The 20146-nt window shown below is 44.7% G+C and overlaps 1 protein-coding gene across 3 annotated transcripts in view; it reads right to left on the bottom strand.

The window, feature by feature from the left end:
• Positions 1 to 16913, bottom strand: part of LOC126963577 (E3 ubiquitin-protein ligase RBX1) — a 598764-nt gene extending 581851 nt beyond the window's left edge. For 2 of the 3 annotated variants that reach the window (XM_050805833.1, XM_050805831.1), the window contains exon 1: positions 16825 to 16913. The gene's annotated coding sequence lies outside the window, so the exon portion shown is untranslated. The remainder of the gene's footprint in view (positions 1 to 16824) is intronic. The other variant, XM_050805832.1, reaches the window with a different exon arrangement.
• Between the last annotated feature and the right edge of the window lie 3233 nt (positions 16914 to 20146).

A 20146-nucleotide genomic window follows, 5' to 3' on the forward strand; every position in this document is an offset into this window, starting at 1 on the left:
CCTGACCTTGTGATCTGCCCGCCTCGGCCTCCTAAAGTGCTGGGATTACAGGTGTTAGCCATCGCGCCTGGCCTACACTGCAGTTCTTACCACACCTGACCACTCCGTATCATTTATCTGTAATCACTTCCTCCTCCTTAACACACAGTGTCTCTGGGTGTCTATGTGTCACGATCCTTTGGTTTTCCTCCCGGCTTTCTGATTCCTTCTTAGTCTCCTTTTCCAGTTCCTCCTCCTATGCCTGTTCTTCAGGTGCCTTAACGTTCTGCCTTCGACTCTCCTCTAGCTCTCTGCACTCTCCTGGAGCTCCTGGTGACTCTCACAACTTCAATTAACATCTACAGGCAGATAACTGATTTCTAGCTTCAAGATGCATTTCTCTCTGAACCTCAGATCAGCACATCCAGCTGGTGGGCAGCTCCTCCATATTCTTCCAATTTGCCGCTCTCCAAGTTAACTTATCACCTTTCCTCATGAACCTGGTCCTCCTTCAGTGGTTCTATTGCCATTACAACCTGCCTACCCACTTTCTCCAGGCAGGACTTGGGGGTCATGTTTAATGGATTCTTCATTTTTCCATCTTCACCCCTCAACTATTTGGCCTTTCCTAATGTTTTTGAAGCCTCCCTTTCTCTTACAACCTGCTGCTACTTTCTAGTTGGGGCCGTAGTCATTTTTCACCATCATGATTATTATACATCTCTCAACTGGAATCTCTGCCTCCGCTCTCCCTCCATCCACTCTCTACCCTGCAGCCACAGAAATTCTTTCAAAATGCAACTGACCATTTCCCTCCTTTAAAACCTTCCCTTTGCTTTAAAGTCCAAATTGGTTAACTTGGTTTATAAGACCCTGCATGACCTAGCAGCCCCGCTACTCCCTGCAGCCTCATCTGTGAACACCTGCCTCACACTTGCCTCCAACGCACATTTTATGCTTTGGCAATGTTATCCTGGAACCCACCTGTGTTCTCTCAGAATGCTGCTAAATACAGCAATTACTCAGCAGTATGTAAAGACAGCCTTGAAGCCTGGACCCCACCAAACTCCAAGATGAAGCAGCTAGTGGCACAAAACTTCTAGAACTCACTCCCCCTCCGGTTACCCTAGTAATTTTTGTTGATCATTTATGTCACCCTTTATGACAAGGACATCTGAGGTGAACATCCATAGTATCATACACATTTCTCAGCTGCCTCCCCCAAAACTGGCATCAGCAGAAGAGCAAAGTAACTCTAAGAATCACACTCTACCTTGAACTCCACTCCTGCTACAAGGTTTGCAGCTGGGTCTGCTTACCCTTCCCTGAGTCAATATTTTCTTTGTGACAGAGATAGAGTGTTCCTGTAGACGGGACTTAGGTGTGACTGTGTAAGGGAGAACACAGACTGGAGACATGTATCAGGGAAACAGGAACCTCAGCCTAGAATTCAGCACACCAGATATGCGTGTGCCCTTCCTGCAGAGGAGTTAAACTCAGCTGCCCTTCGCGGACTTGCTCCCACTCAAAACCGTGCCCAGCTCCTCTAGTTCTTCACATCAAGTAATCAATCATCCACAGTCATCTGGTCACTTACCTGAGTCCCTCCCTGGATGATTCCTTTAATATTTATGGCCTAGCAGTTTCTGGCAAGGATAAGGAAAGCAAAAGCAAGGTAACTGCATGGACCTTCTGTCATTCCCACTACCAGGGGTGGGGGATAACCACCCCCTCAGAAGTAGAAGGGAAATAAATACCAGTTAAGGCAACTCAGCTTTCAGATAGCTCTGAAAAACAGCAGACAAGAGTTTTTGAGGAAAATAAAGCTCCTTAAAAGGGCTGACTGGCAAAGAAGGCCACTGAGAAATTTATATTGAAAGTTTTATATTAACATAGGAGCTTAGGGCACTTAAGAGGAGATTATAAATATAGTTAACAAAGTTGCTATTTTTCATATAATTAAACGACAGAGGTCAACAAACTATCTCATCTTTACGTCATTTATTTGTCATTACCATCTATATAATTACCAGAAATGTTTCATTTGCAGATATGAACATAGCTATATAACATTACCCTAAAGAATGGTAATTGTATTATACTAGAGTATATACAGTATTGTAGAGTATATATGCTATTATACTCTGTGGCACTGAGCAGATGGAGGTATTAGAAGGAAACCTATGAAAGAAGGAAAAATATGTATTAAGCATTCATCACACGCTAAGCACATTCACAGGCCTTATCCCCATTTTACACCTGAGAAAACCAGGAATCAGAGAGCTTAAGCATCTTGCCCATATCAAACAGGACTGACCCCTCAGCAGTCTCGCTATACTACACTGACTAGCACAACTCTAGTTAACTTTGCAGGACAATTTCCAGAAAAGATCATGAAACTGTGCATGTGCAAGAACAAAGTATCTTGACCTGGGATGACCTAGTGGGAGTCAGCCAGATTTAAGACACAAAGCAACTATATTAAATAATTTTTTGTGTGTGAAAATTCAAAATTAAACAGATAAATTAGGAGAGAATTCTTATAAGAGCAAACAAACTTCTCTAACAGATCTGCACCTATATTTAGAGACCATTAACTTCTTTAGTACTGGGGTGCAGGGCAAAGGGACTTACACAAAGTCATGAATTATAGAGTTAGAAGGATCCTGTGGGTTCATCTCTCATATTTTTAAAAAAAAAGAAACAAGGGCCAGGCACACTAGTTCACATATGTAATCCCAACAATCTGGGAGGTTGAGACAAAAGGATTGCTTGAGGCCAGGAGTTCAAGACCAGCCTGGGCAACATAGCGAGACCTCATCTCTAGTTGTCTTTTTATTAAAAAAAAAAAAAAAAAAAAAAAAGAGAGAGAGAAAGAAACAAACTTGCCAGGCGCGGTGGCTCAAGCCTGTAATCCCAGCACTTTGGGAGGCCAAGACGGGCGGATCACGAGGTCAGGAGATCGAGACCATCCTGGCTAACACGGTGAAACCCCGTCTCTACTAAAAAATACAAAAAACTAGCCGGGCGAAGTGGCGGGCGCCTGTAGTCCCGGCTACTCGGGAGGCTGAGGCAGGAGAATGGCGGGAACCCGGGAGGCGGAGCTTGCAGTGAGCTGAGATCCGGCCACAGCACTCCAGCCTGGGTGACAGAGCGAGACTCTGTCTTAAAAAAAAAAAAAAAGAAAGAAAGAAACAAACTTGGACTAAAGAGGTCAAACGACTGATTTAAAGCAGCATAGCCAGACCAGAAGTCTCTGATTTATACTATTCTAATCTGAAACCGAATCAAAAACTTGGAAACAGCATAGAGACAGGCCCATTGGATTACATTTGGATCAGCATCATTACCAACAGAAATCCCAGAAGATATGTCACATGAGGTTGTCCTCCTACTGCTGTGAACCTTAGGGTTAAGCAGACCATATCTTTATATTTATTTCATACTTAATAATGCTGATTTCAACAATCAGGTCCACATACTTCATTCCTACATTGTAAAAGTTACACAACCATCTGAACTAACCATGAATTAATGACAACTTTTTGCCTCATCTAGCCCCATTTAAGTTCCTCTTGGCTGGGAGAGGCTTATACCTGTGATCCCAGCACTCTGGGAGGCCAAGGCAGGTGGATTGCTTGAGTGCAGGAGTTCAAGACCAGCCTGGGCAACATGGCAAAACCCCATCTCCACTAAAAATACAAAAAAAACCCCCAAAATTAGCCAGGCATGGTGGTGTGCGCCTGTAGTCCCAGCTACCTAGGAGGTTGAGATAGGAGAATCACCTGGGCCCGGGAGGTCGAGGCTGCAGTGGGCTGAGATTGCACCACTGCACTCCAGCTTGGGCAACCTGAGTGAGACCCGGTCTTGAAGAAAAAAATTGTTCCTCTGCTTTTTCTGCTCACGTTCCTCCTGGACACAGTTAGGAACAAGCCACATGCTATTTATCTTCACGGTTGCTCAGCAGCCTTCATTCATCTCTAATTGACTTTACATCGTATTTCCTTCAGTGATACTTTCAAATCATTCTCATAATTCTTCTGATACCCAACTACTCTCTGCTGCCACTCACTCCCAGCTGAGGGACTGTACTCCAGCTTTAACGAAGCTCAGCTTACTAGACTTAAGCTTCCTCAACTTCCTTATTCTCCATGTCAAAAATGCTTTTCACCTGTTTTCTCTTTCTGCCCTCTCTCAGAAGAGAAAGTGGTCTTCTTCCTTCCTAGAGTAACTTCTCCACCCACAAGAACCTTTCAACCCATTTCCTTTATACTCTTTTCCTTTGTGCATCTTCAGTCTTTTCTTCTCCAATGGCTTTGTGTCTAGTGCAAATACTCAGATCTCCTGAACCCTGAATTAAACAAAACAAAACAAGGCAACTATACCTGTACCCACTCAAGCACTTACCTTTCTAGCTCTTATCCCTCTGCCTCACTGCTATACTTTTAAAAGTGCCCATACTTCATCAATCAACTCATTCCTTAAGCTTTTCACCCTAGCTTCTGTTACCACCTAAACTGCTTTCTAAGGTCTCCAGTGATTTCCTAGTTATTATTTGGAATCCTGTTCCTGTGGCCTCATTTCCTGAAACTCCCTGAAGCATCAGACTCTGCTGACTTACTTTGGTTTCTTGAACTGTTCAATGACTCTGAGGGTACAGACCATACTGGTTTTTCTTCTCTATTTAACTGCTTCTTTACTGCCTCTTCTTTCTCCAGACCCCCAAAAAAGACATTCCCCACATCAGTCTTCTTTCTTTTAGTTCATTCGTAATGGATTCCAACTGGGGAGTCCATTCCTATTCTGAATGGGGATTTAGCTGTTACTGTCATATAGGTAAATTACAAATCTCTATCTTTAGCCATGACAACATAGGTTATTTCCAACTTGTTGGATAGTTTCATTTGACTATATTCCACAGCACATTAAAACATTTTTTTTTTTTTTTTTTTTTTTTTTTTTGAGGTGGAGTCTCACTCTGTCGCCCAGGCTGGAGTGCAGTGGCACAATCTTGGCTCACTGCAAGCTCCGCCTCCCCAGTTCACACCATTCTCCTGCCTCAGCCTCCCAAGTAGCTGGGACTACAGGTGCCTGCCACGATGCCCAGCTAATTTTTTATATTTTTAGTAGAGACGGGGTTTCACCATGTTAGCAGGATGGTCTTGATCTCCTGACCTCGTGATCCGCCTGCCTCGGCCTCCCAAAGTGTTGGGATTACAGGCATGAGCCACTGCGCCGGGCCGTTCCTACTGATTTCTATCTCACTTTACTAGTTGTGGGTGCCTTATTTATAAACTGAAAGCTCTTCAAGGGCTGAATCCTTATTAGCACCTAGTACAGTACTTAGGGATTTAATAAATGTTTGAAGTAGTAATCACCTGTTTCATGAGCTATTTAATTACCTGTTTTATAACCTACATAAATATACCTTCCATAGTATTTCAGGACTTTGTGAAAAGATCTACCTTCACCTTTATACAGTGTTACAGTGGGAGCAAGAAGGCCTGGGCCTGACAACTTGCTCTGCCACTTAGCTGTGTGGCCAATTCATCTTCCATAACCTCAGCTTCCCTATCAGTAAAATTAGGATAACAGGTACCTGCAGAATAAGTGAAAAAGTTCTTAAAACCCTTAGCACATGCTTGGCATGGAGACCCTATTTTCCAAAGATGGGCTAACACAGCATAACATATCTCACATGCTCTTCTTCAAATATGACGACACTTCTCCCATGGAATAGTGGGGTCCCATCCACTCCCCGTGAACCCAGGCAAACCTCTGTGACTGCCTCAACCAAGACAATATGGTGATACTGTGTAGCTTCTAAGGTTATGTCATAAAAATGTCATGCATTTTCATCTTGTTCCCTTGGGAGGTTAGCTCCTAGAACACACCTGCCATGCTGTGAGGTAGGTAAACATGGAGAGGTCACATATAGGTGCTCCAGCCAACAGTCCCAGGTGGGACCCAGCTGACAGCCACCATCAACCCTAAGACACGTAAGGAAACTTTAGAGATGACTCCAGTCCCGTCTAGCTGCAACTGCTTGAGATACCCCAGGAAAAACTACTTAGCTGAGCCCAACCAACCCCAAAGCAAGAGATAATAATAAAATGATTATTGTTGCTTTAAGCTGCTAAATTCTGGAGTGATCCGTACATAGCAATAGATAAATGAAAGAATTGGTGCTCGGCCGGGCGCGGTGGCTCACGCCTGTAATCCCAGCACTTTGGGAGGCCGAGACGGGCGGATCACGAGGTCAGGAGATCGAGACCATCCTGGCTAACACGGTGAAACCCTGTCTCTACTAAAAAATACAAAAAACTAGCCGGGCGAGGTGGCGGGCGCCTGTAGTCCCAGCTACTCAGGAGGCTGAGGCAGGAGAATGGCGTGAACCCGGGAGGCGGAGCTTGCAGTGAGCTGAGATCCGGCCACTGCACCCCAGCCTGGGCGACAGAGCAAGACTCCGTCTCAAAAAAAAAAAAAAAAAAAAAAAAAAAAAAAAGAAAGAATTGGCGCTCAATATGTTGTAGATGTTAACATAATGCCATTTTAAATTTCAGTCTCCTCTCAACCCTTACTTTTTCGGACTGATGAGTCCTAAACTTATCCTGACCTCACATGGCAGGCACCACTCTCATTCTTTTACGTCATGAGTGCTTACTCTGTGTCAGACCCTAGGCTAGACCCATGTCTAGATCCTAGACAGGACAGTGAACAAAACAAAATCCTGACTTTGTGGAGCTTTTATTCTGATCTGGTAGAAAGACAAACAAATCTATAATATAAAATAAGAATTATTATTTGAGACAGGATCTGACTTAGTCTGCCAGGCTGGAGTGCAGTGGCGTGATCTTGGCTCACTGCAACCTCTGCCTCCCGGGCTCAAACCATCCTCCCACCCCAGCCTCCTAAGTAGCTGGGACTAAGGCACATACCACCATGCCCAGCTAGTTTTGTATGTATTTTTGGTAAAGACAGGGTTTTGCCATGTTGCCCAGGCCAGTCTTGAACTCTTGGCCTCAAGGAATCCTCCCACCTTGGCCTCCCAAAGTGCTAGTATTACTGGTGTGAGCCACCACACATGGCCCCAAGAATTATAACAAGAACTTATAACAAATTGCACAATAGTTTACATATATGTTGTGTAGTAACAAAGGGCTCTCATGCTTATTTATTATTTGTTCTTTTCCAGAAACTAAAGGACTCCAGTTATTTAGCTTCTAGATTTACCTTTTAAATTTGGAGTAATAATATAATACTTCATTTTGTATTTCCAGTTCCTAAATGCACTATCTTGTATTGTTAACACGCCTTGTAGCTGGGCATGGTGGCTCATTCCTGTTATCCCAGCACTTTGGAAGGCCAAGGCAGGAGGATCACTTGAGCCCAAGAGTTCAAGACCAGCCTGGGCAACATAGTGCAGCTTCATCACTACAAAAAATTAAAAAAATTAGCTGAGTGTGGTGGCGCACACTTGTAGTCCCAGATACTTGGGAGGCTCAGGTGGGAGGACCACCTGAGCCCTGGAGGTGGAGATTGCAATGAGCCAAAATCATACCACTTCACTCCAACCTGGGCAACAGAGCGAGACCCTGTCTCAAAAAAAAAAAGAAAAAAGAAGAAAAAAAAGCTTGTGCCTCTTTTCCGATGGCTTATATAGACTAGTAAAATGTTTCTATAACCTTTCCTAATTACTTGGTTCTTCCCAATATGGATGACTATCATGCTAAAACATTGCTTATATTATGTGAATCAATGGGGGAAAAGATAATTTACAAAAATAGAAGCTGGGCCGGGCGTGGTGGCTCAAGCCTGTAATCCCAGCACTTTGGGAGGCCGAGATGGGTGGATCACGAGGTCAGATCGAGGCCATCCTGGTGAACACAGTGAAACCCCATCTCTACTAAAAAATACGAAAAACTAGCTGGGCAAGGTGGTGGGTGCCTGTAGTCCCAGGTACTCGGGAGGCTGAGGCAGGAGAATGGCATGAACCCGGGAGGCGGAGCTTGCAGTGAGCTGAGATCGGGCCACTGCACTCCAGCCTGGGCGACAGAGCGAGACTCCGTCTCAAAAAAAAAAAAAAAAAAAAAAAAAAAAATTGAAGCTGCAGCAACTTGTATTTTTAATTTATTAATTTATTTTTGAGCAGGGTCTTGCTCTGTTGTCCAGGCTGGAGGGAAGTGCTGTGATCACAGCTTACTGCAGCCTTGACCTCCCAGGCTTAAACAATCCTCCCACCTCGGCCTCCTGAGGACTTAGGACTACAGGCACACACCACCACGCCCTGCTAATTATTTTCACTATTGTAGAGAGGGTCTTACTATGTTGCCCAGGCTGGTCTCAAACTCCTGGGCTAAAGCAGTCATTGTACCTTGGCCTCCCAAAGTGCTGGGATTACAGGTGTGAGCCCGGCCTGTTTTTATGATTATAAAAGTTTTAGGCTGGGCACAGTGGCTCACGCCTGTAATGATCACTTGAGGCCAGGAGTTCGAGAGCAGCCTGGCCAACATAGTGAAACCCCGTCTCTATTAAAAATACAAGAATTAGCCAGATGTGGTGGCGCGTGCCTGTAATCCCAACTACTCAGGAGGCTAAGGCAGGAAAATCGCTTGAACCCAGGAGGCAGAGGTTCCAGCAAGCTAAGATAGTGCCACTGCACTCCAGCCCGGGTGACAGAGCGAGACCCTGTCTCAGAAAAAAAAAAAAAAAAAATTATAGACACTCATGGTTTAAAAAAAAAAAAAAAGCTAGAAAATGTACAATTAAGAAATGAATAAAGAAATGCCAGAATGTTTACTGATTATTCCTGGGTGGTACAGATAATTGTAATTACTTAATCACACACACATACAAATACACACACAGCATAAAAAAATGTTAATAGTCACACAAGAACATTTCCAGCACTGTATAAAGTTCTCTTGGACAGCACCTTACTACATTACACCGCCGCTCAAGACTAGGGTCTGTGGTAGGTACATTTAGTCTTTGTCCATGGGATCATAATTTCATTGACCAGACAGACACATAAAATAGCAAACAACCCAAGGCCAGTGAATGAGAGAGACCAGGCCGAGCACGATGGCTCACACCTATAATCCCAGCACTTGGGGAGGCCGAGGCAGGTGGATCACTCTTGAGCCTATGAGTTTGAGACCAGCCTGGGCAACATGAAGAAACCCATCTCTACAAAAAATACAAAAATTAGCTGGGCATAGTAGTGCCCAACTGTAGTCCCAGATTATTCGGGAAGCTGAGGTGGCAGGATTGCTTGGGCCTGGGAGGTGGAGGTTGCAGTGAGTGGAGATGGTGCCACTGTACTCCAGCCTGGGTGACAAAGTGAGACCCTGCCTTAATAAGAACAGACCACAAATATTATCAAAGTTCAAGGAAATAAAGAGGTAACTACAGGTTGATATGGAAAAGCCTTCACATGAAGGAGGGAGACATTTACTTAATAACTCACTGAGGGATATGCATATTCTGCAGCAGTCACTGCATGGGCCTGAACTGAGCAAGACTTAGGGGAACCACAGTTTAACAGAGATAAACAATCCAACAGTCAGTCACCCTCCACCCCACATCTTTCATTAACTAGCTGTGTTACATAGGGACCTCTGGTCCTTATGAAGGAGTGATCTCAGACTTCTAGTCTCAAAATGCTGTGATCCAAAAGGAAGAGGAAAAGAGAAAGGCACCAGCGAGCAAGGGAAGCAACGGAGAAAAGATACAAAGTGGACAGCATGAGCTGGATATTCTAGAACACAAAGCAGACCCAATGGTGACTTTGTGTTGAGGAAATACTCATTCAATCAACATGTTTACTGAGTGCCTATTATGTACCAGGCACTGTTTTAAGTGCTGGGAACACAGAAGTGCTCAAAATAGAAATCCCTTCTTTGAAAGTCCCAGCATTCTAGAGGGGAAAGAAGTGACTTAAAAAATTAATGAGACCGGCCGGGCGCGGTGGCTCAAGCCTGTAATCCCAGCACTTCGGGAGGCCGAGACGGGCGGATCACGAGGTCAGGAGATCGAGACCATTCTGGCTAACATGGTGAAACCCCGTCTCTACTAAAATATACAAAAAACTAGCCGGGCGAGGTGGTGGGCGCCTGTAGTCCCAGCTACTCGGGAGGCTGAGGCAGGAGAATGGCGTGAACCTGGGAGGCGGAGCTTGCAGTGAGCTGAGATCCGGCCACTGCACTCCAGCCTGGGCGACAGAGCAAGACTCCGTCTCAAAAAAAAAAAAAAAAAAAAAAAAATTAATGAGACCATATTGTATGTCAGATGAATAGTGTTATAGAGTAAAACGAGGCAGGAAGAGCAATAGGCACTTTCAGGAGCTGCGTTCTAAATTAGGTGGCCAGGGGAGGCTCAGTAAGAAAAACCTGAGCAAACACTTGAAGAAGATGAGGGGCTGATGGAAGCAGAGGTCTGAAGCAAAGAGCAGCACATAGGTGCCGAAGCGTGAATATAAGAGACTAGGTTGGAAAAGTGAGGAAAAGCAGGTAAATCTTCTAGAAAGAACTCTAGGTCTCGGAGTCTGCAGATTTAGATTTCAGTCAGAGAATCATTATCTCAGAATTGGAGAGAACTTTACAGTTCATTCAGTACAACCACCCATTAGATGGTTATTATTGGTTTTCTTCTGTTTTTTGAGAGTCTCACTCTGTCGCCCAGGCTGGAGTGTAGTGTGTGATCTTGGCTCACTGCAACCTCCGCCTCCCAGGTTCCTCTCCTGCCTCAGCTTCCTGAGTAGATGGGATTACAGGCATGCGCCACCACACCCAGCTAATCTTTTTTATTTTTGGTAGAGACTGTGTTTCGCCATGTAGGCCAGGCTGGTCTCGAACTCCCACCCTCAAGTGATCTGCCCGCCTTAGTCCCCCAAAGTGCTAGGATGACAGGCATCAGTCATTGCGCCCAGCCATATTATGGTTATTAATACACACAGGGTCTTGCTCTGTCACCCAGGCTGGAATGCAGTGGCACTATCACAGCTCACTACAACCTCAAACTGCGGGGCTCCCAAGTAGCTAGGACTACAGGCACACACCACCATGCCTGGCTAATTTTTCTTATTTTTTTGTAGAGATGCTGGTCTTGCTGTGTTGCCCAGTGTAGTCTCAAACTCTTGGCCTCAAGCGATCATCCTGCCACAGCCTCCCAAAGCAGTGGAATTACAGGCATAAGCCACCACATCCAGTCCCCATTAGATTACTAAACCCATATTACTCCTCCCAGGTGACCATCTTGTCTTGGCTTGAACAATTTAGTGGATATATCTATCTCCACGTACGAAGTCAGTCTGTCACCCGTGGAAAGCCCTGCCTTAGGCTTTAATGTGGGCAGAAATATGTTTGCTAGTAGTATCTCCTCTTTGGTCTTTTTAGGGGTACTTTGTATTCTATAAACTTCAGACATCTGAAGATACTCAGATCTTCTCCAAGATTTCTCTCCTCTTCACGTTAAACTTAGCTGATTTTAACTTTTTTTTTTTTTTTTTGAGACAGGGTCTAGCTCTGTCACCCAGGCTGGAGTGCAGTGGCGCGATCACAGCTCACTGCAGCCTTGACCTCCCAAGCTCAAGTGATCTTCCCACCTCAGCCTCCCAAGTGGCTGGGACTACAGGCACATGCCACCATGCCCAGCTATTAATAATTTTTTAATTTTTTTTTGTAGAGACAGGTTCCCACTACGTTGCCCAGGCTGGTCTCAAACTCCTTAGCCCAGTGGATCCGCCTGCCTTGGCCTCCCAGAGTGTTGGGATTACAGGCATGGGCCACCGCGCTAGGCCTAGTTTAACTCTTATATGACATGATCTCCTGCCATGTAAAGTAAGTTAAGGGTGTCTCAGCTGCAAGCTACCAAAACTGACTTTGGGTAACTTAAGTTATGAAAGACAGGAATGTACTGGAAGGATATGTAGTAGGACACAGAACTGAGGAAAAGCTGAAGACTCAGGTGGTTGAAAACAACAGCAGCTCTAGCGCCCAGATATTAGGAATTAGCCTGTGGTTGTCATGTCACTGTTTACTGAACTTTTGTTACTGTGTCATTCAACCTAAGATTCAAATTAAAGGAGGAAAGCATCTATTTGCCTAACATCTGTTGGCCTGACCTGGGCCATGTGCCTACCACCTAGTTGGTCAGGGATGAACTGTTCTCCAAAGCAAAATTGAGCTGTTATCCCCAGAAGAACCTGGATTGGATGCTGGACCGGCCAAAACAACTTATGTCTACTAAATTCTCTCAAAATGTGATGCTTCAAATTCCACGTGATCTAGATACGGAGGAGCAACACTAGGGTACTGTCTCCACACATGCTGCGTGACTGGGAAAGTGACCAAATGCGTGCCTGCTTCCTGCCAGTGATGCTCACAAACATATTTGGTTGTTCCTATGACAATCAAAGAAAATGAGTGCAAAATGCTTTATAAACTTGAAGCTAACTGTAGTACTTAATACAGTAAATGCTTGTCACAGCCATTTTATATAGATTTTATTTAATCTTCAAAACTACTCTATTTCTTGATTACATGCTAAATTAAAAAAACCAAAAAACTATGAAGGTGGAGATTATGAGCGTAAACTCTAGAGTCAGACTAAGTTCAAATCCTGACTCCACTCCTCCAATCTTCAGCAAGTTACTATTTCTGTGACTGTTGCCTCACCTGTAAATGGGCATAATACTAACAATACACAGGGCTGATGTGAGGATTGTGAGTTAATACAAGTAAAATTCTTAGAACTGTGACTGGTATATATAGCAAACACCTAATACGTATTAGCTATCATTATGAGTAGCACTAATTATTCCATTTTTGCAGGTGACAGAAATGAGGCATCAGAGAGATAACTAGTAAGTTCTCAAAGTTTATAATGGTAAAGCTAGGCCGGGTGCAGTGGCATGCACCTGTAATCACAACAACTCATGAGACTAAGGTAGGAGGATCTCTTGAGCCCAGGGGTTTGAGGTTTCAGTGAGCTATGATCATGCCACTGCACTCCAATCTGGGCAACAGAGCAAGACGCTATCAAGCAGGCAAGCAAGGAAGCAAGCAGTAGTGCCAGAAGTTGAACTTCATTGTTGGTGCTCCTGACTACCATACTGTTTTCAAAAGACAAAAAAAAAAAAAAAAAAAAAAAAAGTGGTAATTGGACTTTAACCCTATACTCAAGTCACGTAATTAAGGATATTTACAAATGAAATTCAAACACAAGAGAGGGAAAAGGGAAATGATCTGTTATCTTTTCTTTTTTTTTTCCTAGTTTTTTGAGACAAGGTCTCCCTTTGGGCCCCTTTCCACAGATATTTATTGCTCACCTACCACTGTTCTAGGAGACGGGGTGAGGTGGTGAACAACACAAAGCCCCTACTTTCATAGAGCTTACAATGCAGGCAAATATTACAAAGAAGAAACTGTGGTTCAGTTACCAGGTCTGTCAGACTCTAAAGCCTATACTGTATCTTTCAACCATGTCATCTCTCAGTGGATACAGCTTTTCCCTAAAAGTATATGCCTAAGCATGCAGTCTTGACACTACACTCTAGACCAATTTAAGCTTTCTCTCTCTGTTGGCAGTCCAGTGACATCTTCGCAATAAAGTGTTCCTTCCCCAACTCTCAAACTATACCCTATTGGCCGGGTGCGGTGGCTCACGCCTGTAATCCCAGCACTTTGGGAAGCCGAGTCGAGCAGATCACGAGGTCAGGAGATCGAGACCATCCTGGCTAACATGGTGAAACCCTGTCTCTACTTAAAAAAATACAAAAAATTAGCCGGGCATGGTGGTGGACGCCTGTAGTCCCAGCTGCTCCAGAAGCTGAGGCAGGAGAATGGAGTAAGTAAACCCAGGAGGCAGAGCTTGCAATGAGCCGAGATCACGCCACTGCACTCCAGCCTGGGTGACAGAGGGAGACTCCATCTCAGAAAAAAAAACAAAAGAGAAAAGAAAAAAACCCCACCCTATCAGGCCAGGTGTGGTGGCTCACGCCTGTAATCCCAGCACTTTGGAAGGCCAAGGCAGGTGGATCACGAGGTCAAGAGATGGAGACCATCCTGGACAACATGGTGAAACCTCATCTCTACTAAAAATACAAAAATTAGCCGGGTGTGGTGGCACACGCCTGCAGTCCCAGCTACTCAGGAGGCTGAGGCAGGAGAACTGCTTGAACTCGGGAGGTGGAGGCTGCAGTGAGCCGAGATTGCCCCAGTGCATGCTAGCCTGTTGAGAGAGGGAGACTGTCTCAAAAAAAAAAAAAAGAAAAGAAAAAAAACAAAACGAAACACCACAACTGACCTATCAGTGGTAAACATATATTGACATGTATAAACTACCCTCTCTCATTAATCCCTAAACTACCTGAGGGCAAAAACCATGTCTTAGCCATCTTTATAAGTCTAGATGATATACACAGTAGATACTCAATAAATCATTGAGAGGAATTCATGAGAGTAGTTTCAACAGAGTTGAGGGTAGAAGCCAGACTGCAATGAATAAAGCAGTAAATGTTAGAGAAGAATGTAGAGTCTGCTTCTTAAGGACAAGTCTAGAAAGGAAAAGCAGGAGAAATGGTAGTAATTTGAAGGGAAATATGATCACAGGGAAGTTTCATATAGTTTTAAGAATGAGAAATACTTGAACACAGTTGTTAAGGTAGTACAGCAGTTAAAAGAGAGGAGTTTAGAGTCAGGTAGACTTAAATTCTGTGTTTGGAAAGCAGAAGGCATTCAATAAATGGTTTCAATGATTATTACTACAGGTAGGAGCCTGCACTCTGGTGTTCTAACCCCTCCCACATATCCTGTGCTCCAGTCTAGATTCCCTAAGTCTGTGTATAATATGTGATGGCAAAGAAACAGGATCTTTTTTTCTTCTGTAACACTCATTGTGCTATTCCCATTTCCTTGTGACAGTCTGCATGAGCTCATGAATGGCTGCTGTGGAAAATTACTGACGTCACCAGCTGAATAACAGGCTATCTGGAGAGTAAGCAAGATGAAACTCATGTTAAATTATCAAAGGTACAAGATTTTGGGCTCCTGCCAAAACCTTCATTGAGAACTAAGAGAAAAACTGAAAACACACAGAGCTTTTTTTAAGCTTCTGAGCCAGCAGGATGTTCCTACATCCACTCTAGCGACAGAAAGATGGCTGTAAAATAAAAGAGATGATTATCTCCTCACTTCCCTTCTCAATATTTCACCCTAATGTCAGGTTCATTTCTGTGAGGTTCTACCCCAGTTCACTTTTCTATCAACCTGATATGTTTCCAAATTCACGAGGTATGCGTTTTTACATTGAAGCAATTGTTTGTTTACAGCCTTTTAATGTTCTGGTCATTGGTTATGTTCACCTGTTACCCATAGCTGATCAACAGACACCTCACCCTTTCCCCTCCCTCCCAGACCACAAACCTCCACGCTTAAAAAGGGACACGGAGAAGAACTAAAGCTCAGGCTACTGTGATAATTAGGGATGAAAAAGCTGCATTCACTTAGGACTATCAAAAGCCAGGAAAGATATCTATCTATAGAATTACAAATTAATCCGGCCTGGCGCAGTGTCCCACGCCTGCAATCCCAGCACTTTGGGAGGCCCGAGGCGGGCGGATCACCTGTGGTCAGGAGTTCGAGACCAGCATGGCCAACATAGTGAAACACCCCCTCTTTACTAAAAATACAAAAATTAGCCGGGCGTGGTGGCGGGCGCCTGTAGTCCCAGCTACTCAGGAGGCTGAGACAGAAGAATCCCTTGAACCCGGGAGGCGGAGCTTGCAGTGAGCCGAGGTCGCGCCACTGCACTCCAGCCCAGGCAACAAGAGCGAAACGCAGTCTTAAATTAAAAAAAGAAAAGAAAAAAAAGAATTACAAATTAATCACCAAGAAGAGAAATATGTAGAACAAAGATGTAATTCAGTTGTTTAGAGTGCAGAGAGAATTGGAACTAAAAGAGATGAGCAAGAAAAGTGGGAAGTGTATGTACTTACAAACCTAATCACAAACCTGTCACGCAAACTACGAGTAAACGAGTCGAAGTTGAAAATGCAGTTTTTGTGAAGCAGAGTCTGATTGGACTTGAATTTACTAAGAAAGAATCAAGAAGGGTGTGGAATATTCCAGGATATCTCTATCCCACCACAAAACAAAAAGCCATCAACCCACCCCAACTCTAGTCACCCAGTCACTGAAAACCTTTGAAACAGCTTCATTTTTCTCTCCAAATAAAAAAGAGCCTAGATCAGTAAACTAAGTATGAGAATAATTTTCAAAATTCCAATCCTAACCACACCGGGTGATTCTGGCTAACGTATGCCTCAGTTTCCCCCGTGCTAAAATGCAAACACACCTGTGTTCCGAGTCTCGGCGTGGATCCGAGCCCGGGTTCTGCACCTGGATCTGACTCTCAAAGGGAAAGGCGCAAGTTAAACCTGAGGAGGAGTCTGCAGCTGTCCCCGTGCCGGAGCCAGCCAGGCTTTTTAAAAAAAGCCCCCCGCATCAGGCGCGGTTTCTGTAAAACCGCTCCTGGCTGCCAGCGCGGTGGATTCCGGTTCCCGCCCCGAACACCTGAGGTGGCCTCGGCCGTCTAGGGTCAGCCGGTCCGGGGTACGCAGCCGACCTCTCCGCCCCGCCGCGTCCCCGGCCCCCATTCCACCCGCGACGCGAGTAAGGTCGGCCCGGCGGCTCTCCGGCCCGAGGCGGTGCTTCTCTCTAGTGGGCGCCTTTGGCCCGTACATCCCTCGGTCAAACAGTCCGACCACAAACGCCCCGCAACCCCAGCCTGAGGGGAACTTGTGGGCGCCGTTCAGTCTCTGCTGACTCCCGTCCCCGCACTCACCTGCCCCACGGGCCACCTCAGCGCCAATCCGGGTCAGGTTAGCGGCTTCCCCGCTCGCACCCAGTCAGCGCTCAGCGGCGCCTAAGCGCACGCGTGGCGGGGCGGAGCATAGGCGGCCGCGGGTCATGCTGGGGGCTGTAGTCGTTCCCGCCCACTTGGCGGGACGCGGCCAGGAGCTTTGCGACCCGTCCCAAGGCCTGCAGGCACAGCGATGCTTTTGCCGTCTCACCAATCCTCACATCCACCCAGGCTTCATCATACCTTTCTGGGGACTCCTAACCCTTGTGCTTCCACTAAAGCTATGGTTACAAACATTAGAATCTCCTGGTTCTTAAATGAAACTGAGCACCAGCCAGGGAAAGAGGGCATTAAGTGTCCAGGTGTCTGACTTCAGCTGAGCAGACATTTCATCAGTTGTCCCATGTTCTGCCCAGAACCTAACATCTGGGTAGTTTTGATGCTGGAGTCTGCGTGAGTTTAAACCAATCTTAAAGAAAACAGCCTGGGTTAACATAGTGAGACCCTGTCTTTACAAAAAACAACAAAAAATTAGCCAGGTGTGGTTGTGTGTGCCATAGTCCCAGCTACTCAAGAGGCTGAGGTGAGAGGATCGCTTGAGCCAGGAAATCGAGGCTGCAGTGAGCTGTGGTCACACCACTGCACTCCAGCCTGGGCGACAGAGCGAGATCTTGTCTATATATATATATATATATATATATATATATATACACACACATATATATAATATATATAAATGTACATTTAACATGTTTTCCAGTGAACATGCAGACCATCAAATTAAAATGCTACATGGGAAAATCAGATTACAGAGTTGCATACAAGTGTGTAAATACAGAAACAAAGAAGAATGGAAAAGGAAAGAAGACAGAGATGCACCAACAAATCCACCCACTCAAATAGTCCAGGAAGAAACCAGGTCAAATCGCCAATCACTGGAGACCATTAGTCTAACAGAATTGTTAGGACAGGAAGAAGACTGTTATCTTATTTCCTTATTTTCTATGAGGAAATGTATTAACTAAAATCCATGGTATCCTATATCCCCAACATCTGTTATGTAATATAAAGTCTCACATTAGATAAACTGATAATAGTTGCTGCCTCTAAGTTGCCCATACCAGAGAAGGAAGTAGACAGAATATCTGGTCAGAGTCCAATGACTTAATTTCCTTGTTTCAGACTTATCATTTCAGGATTTTTTTTTTTTTTTTGAGACTGAGTCTCGCTCCATTGCCCAGGCTGGAGTGCAGTGGCATGATCTTGGCTCACTGCAACTTCTGACTCCTAGGTTCAAGCAATTCTCCTGTCTCAGCCTCCCGAGTAGCTGGGACTACAGGTGCCTGCCACCATGCCCAGCTAATTGTTTTTATTTTTAGTAGAGATGGAGTTTCACCTTCTTGGTCAGGCTGGTCTTGAACTCCTGACCTCAGGTGATCCACCTGCCTCGGCCTCCCAAAGTGCTGGGATTACAGGCATGAGCCACCACCGCACCTGGCCCTTTTCAAGATTTTTTAAAGAGATGAATAGAGTGACTCTTTCTGGAAGTTGAGCAAATGGCTCTATGCTATCCCCACTTGCTTGCTATACTAGCCTATATTCAGAATTTGGTTTTCAGAATTGCCTTCTATTGTTTTTCCCAATAGGTTGAGCTCTTCTCTTAGGTTGGCTTTAAGTGACAAGTTCTCGCTATGTCACCCAGCCTGGACTGAACTCTTGGGCTCGTGACCCTGTTGCCTCAGTTTCCCAAGTAGCTGGGACTGCAAGTGCGCATCATCTCAACCTGCTTTTCTGGCTACTTTTAGATAAAACTGGAACCGATTCAGCCTCCTCTCCCCCACAACATTCCTAACTAGGCAGTCTTCCAGCTTCTGCCTGACCTGGGAGATTAAGGGTGGATTGCTAATCTCAGTGGTTCCAATGTCTGGCCCCAAGCCAATCTCAGAGCCTTAATAATGGGTATTGATCTCAGTGTCTCTTGGGGCAACACACAATCAAGTCACTCTTCCTCCACACGGCAATATTTGAAGTGCTGACAAGTTTTCTCCTGGATAGGATAAAGAGCCCTAACATTCCTCCACCACAAGATCTTTTTGGAGGTTCACTCTCCAGTTTCTCTCTGTTCCTCAGACTGGGTATCCAAAATTGAATGTAATGCCAAGAGTGTGGAGCAGTAAGCCTCTGGTGGCTTTTTGGGCACTGGACAACCATTAACACCTCCTAAAACAGTCTTCTCTCAGTTCTGGTGCATACTGAGTTTAAGGTTAACTTATTTACATTGATCTTATTTTTCCTCTTAGTTTAAGGCACATCATTTCAGCCTGTTTAGGTTATAGATGAAAACTTATTTTACCAAATAAATGTACTTGTTAATTCTCCCAGTTTTGTGTCATTTACAAATCTGATAAACAAAAGCTTTCATTTTCATCTATGCTGAAAAATACGTAGGATGAGAATGGGCTAAATAACAAGGGCTCTCCTGGCAGGTAGGTAATTAACTCAATATTTGGCTACAGTTGCTTCAATCAGCTATAATACTGCAACAAGGAAGTTGGGCGTGGTGGCGGAAGCTGGAAGACTGCCTAGTTGCCAAGTATCTGATGTGCTCTTGCTATTGGAAATACAACAAGGAATGACACAGACAATGTTCAATGTTCTTGTCCAATGGCATTTGCTTACACTGTAAACAAGTAAAAAAGAAAACAAGATTAGGCCGGGCATGGTGGCTCATGCCTGTAATCCCAGAACTTTGGGAGGCTGAGATGGGTGGATCACTTGAGGTCAGGAGTTCAAGACCCGCCTGGCCAACATGGCAAAACCCCATCCCTACTAAAAATACAAAAGTTAGCCAGGTGTGGCGGCGGGTGCCTATAATCCCAGCTACTTGGGAGGCTGAGGCCGGAGAATCGCTTGAACCCAGGAGGTGGAGGTTGCAGTGAGCCAAGATTGTGCTACTGCACTCTAGTCTGGGTGACAGAGCAAGCCTCAACAACAAAATCCATGCAACAAGGAATAAAGACTGTCAGGTGCCCTGATGAAATCAATATACTCAATTAGCATTTCCCTGATATATAAGCCTTATCAAAAGATGAAATAAGGTTGGGCACAACTTTGGCTGAATAAGCCTGATGGTCACATCAGGGTTTTTTTTTTGTTCTGTTTTGTTTTTAAGTATTTACTGTAGTTCCAAACTTCATTACTTATACTAGCCAAAAATAACCGAAATAAAAGGTATATCTGATCATGGACTCAATCACTGAGTCCAGGCTATTTTGCTAGACCTAGATCTAATTCACTTTTAGAG

The sequence above is a fragment of the Macaca thibetana genome, chromosome 10, assembly GCF_024542745.1.
Source record: "Macaca thibetana thibetana isolate TM-01 chromosome 10, ASM2454274v1, whole genome shotgun sequence".
In the NCBI taxonomy this organism is placed as follows: Eukaryota; Metazoa; Chordata; class Mammalia; order Primates; family Cercopithecidae; genus Macaca; species Macaca thibetana.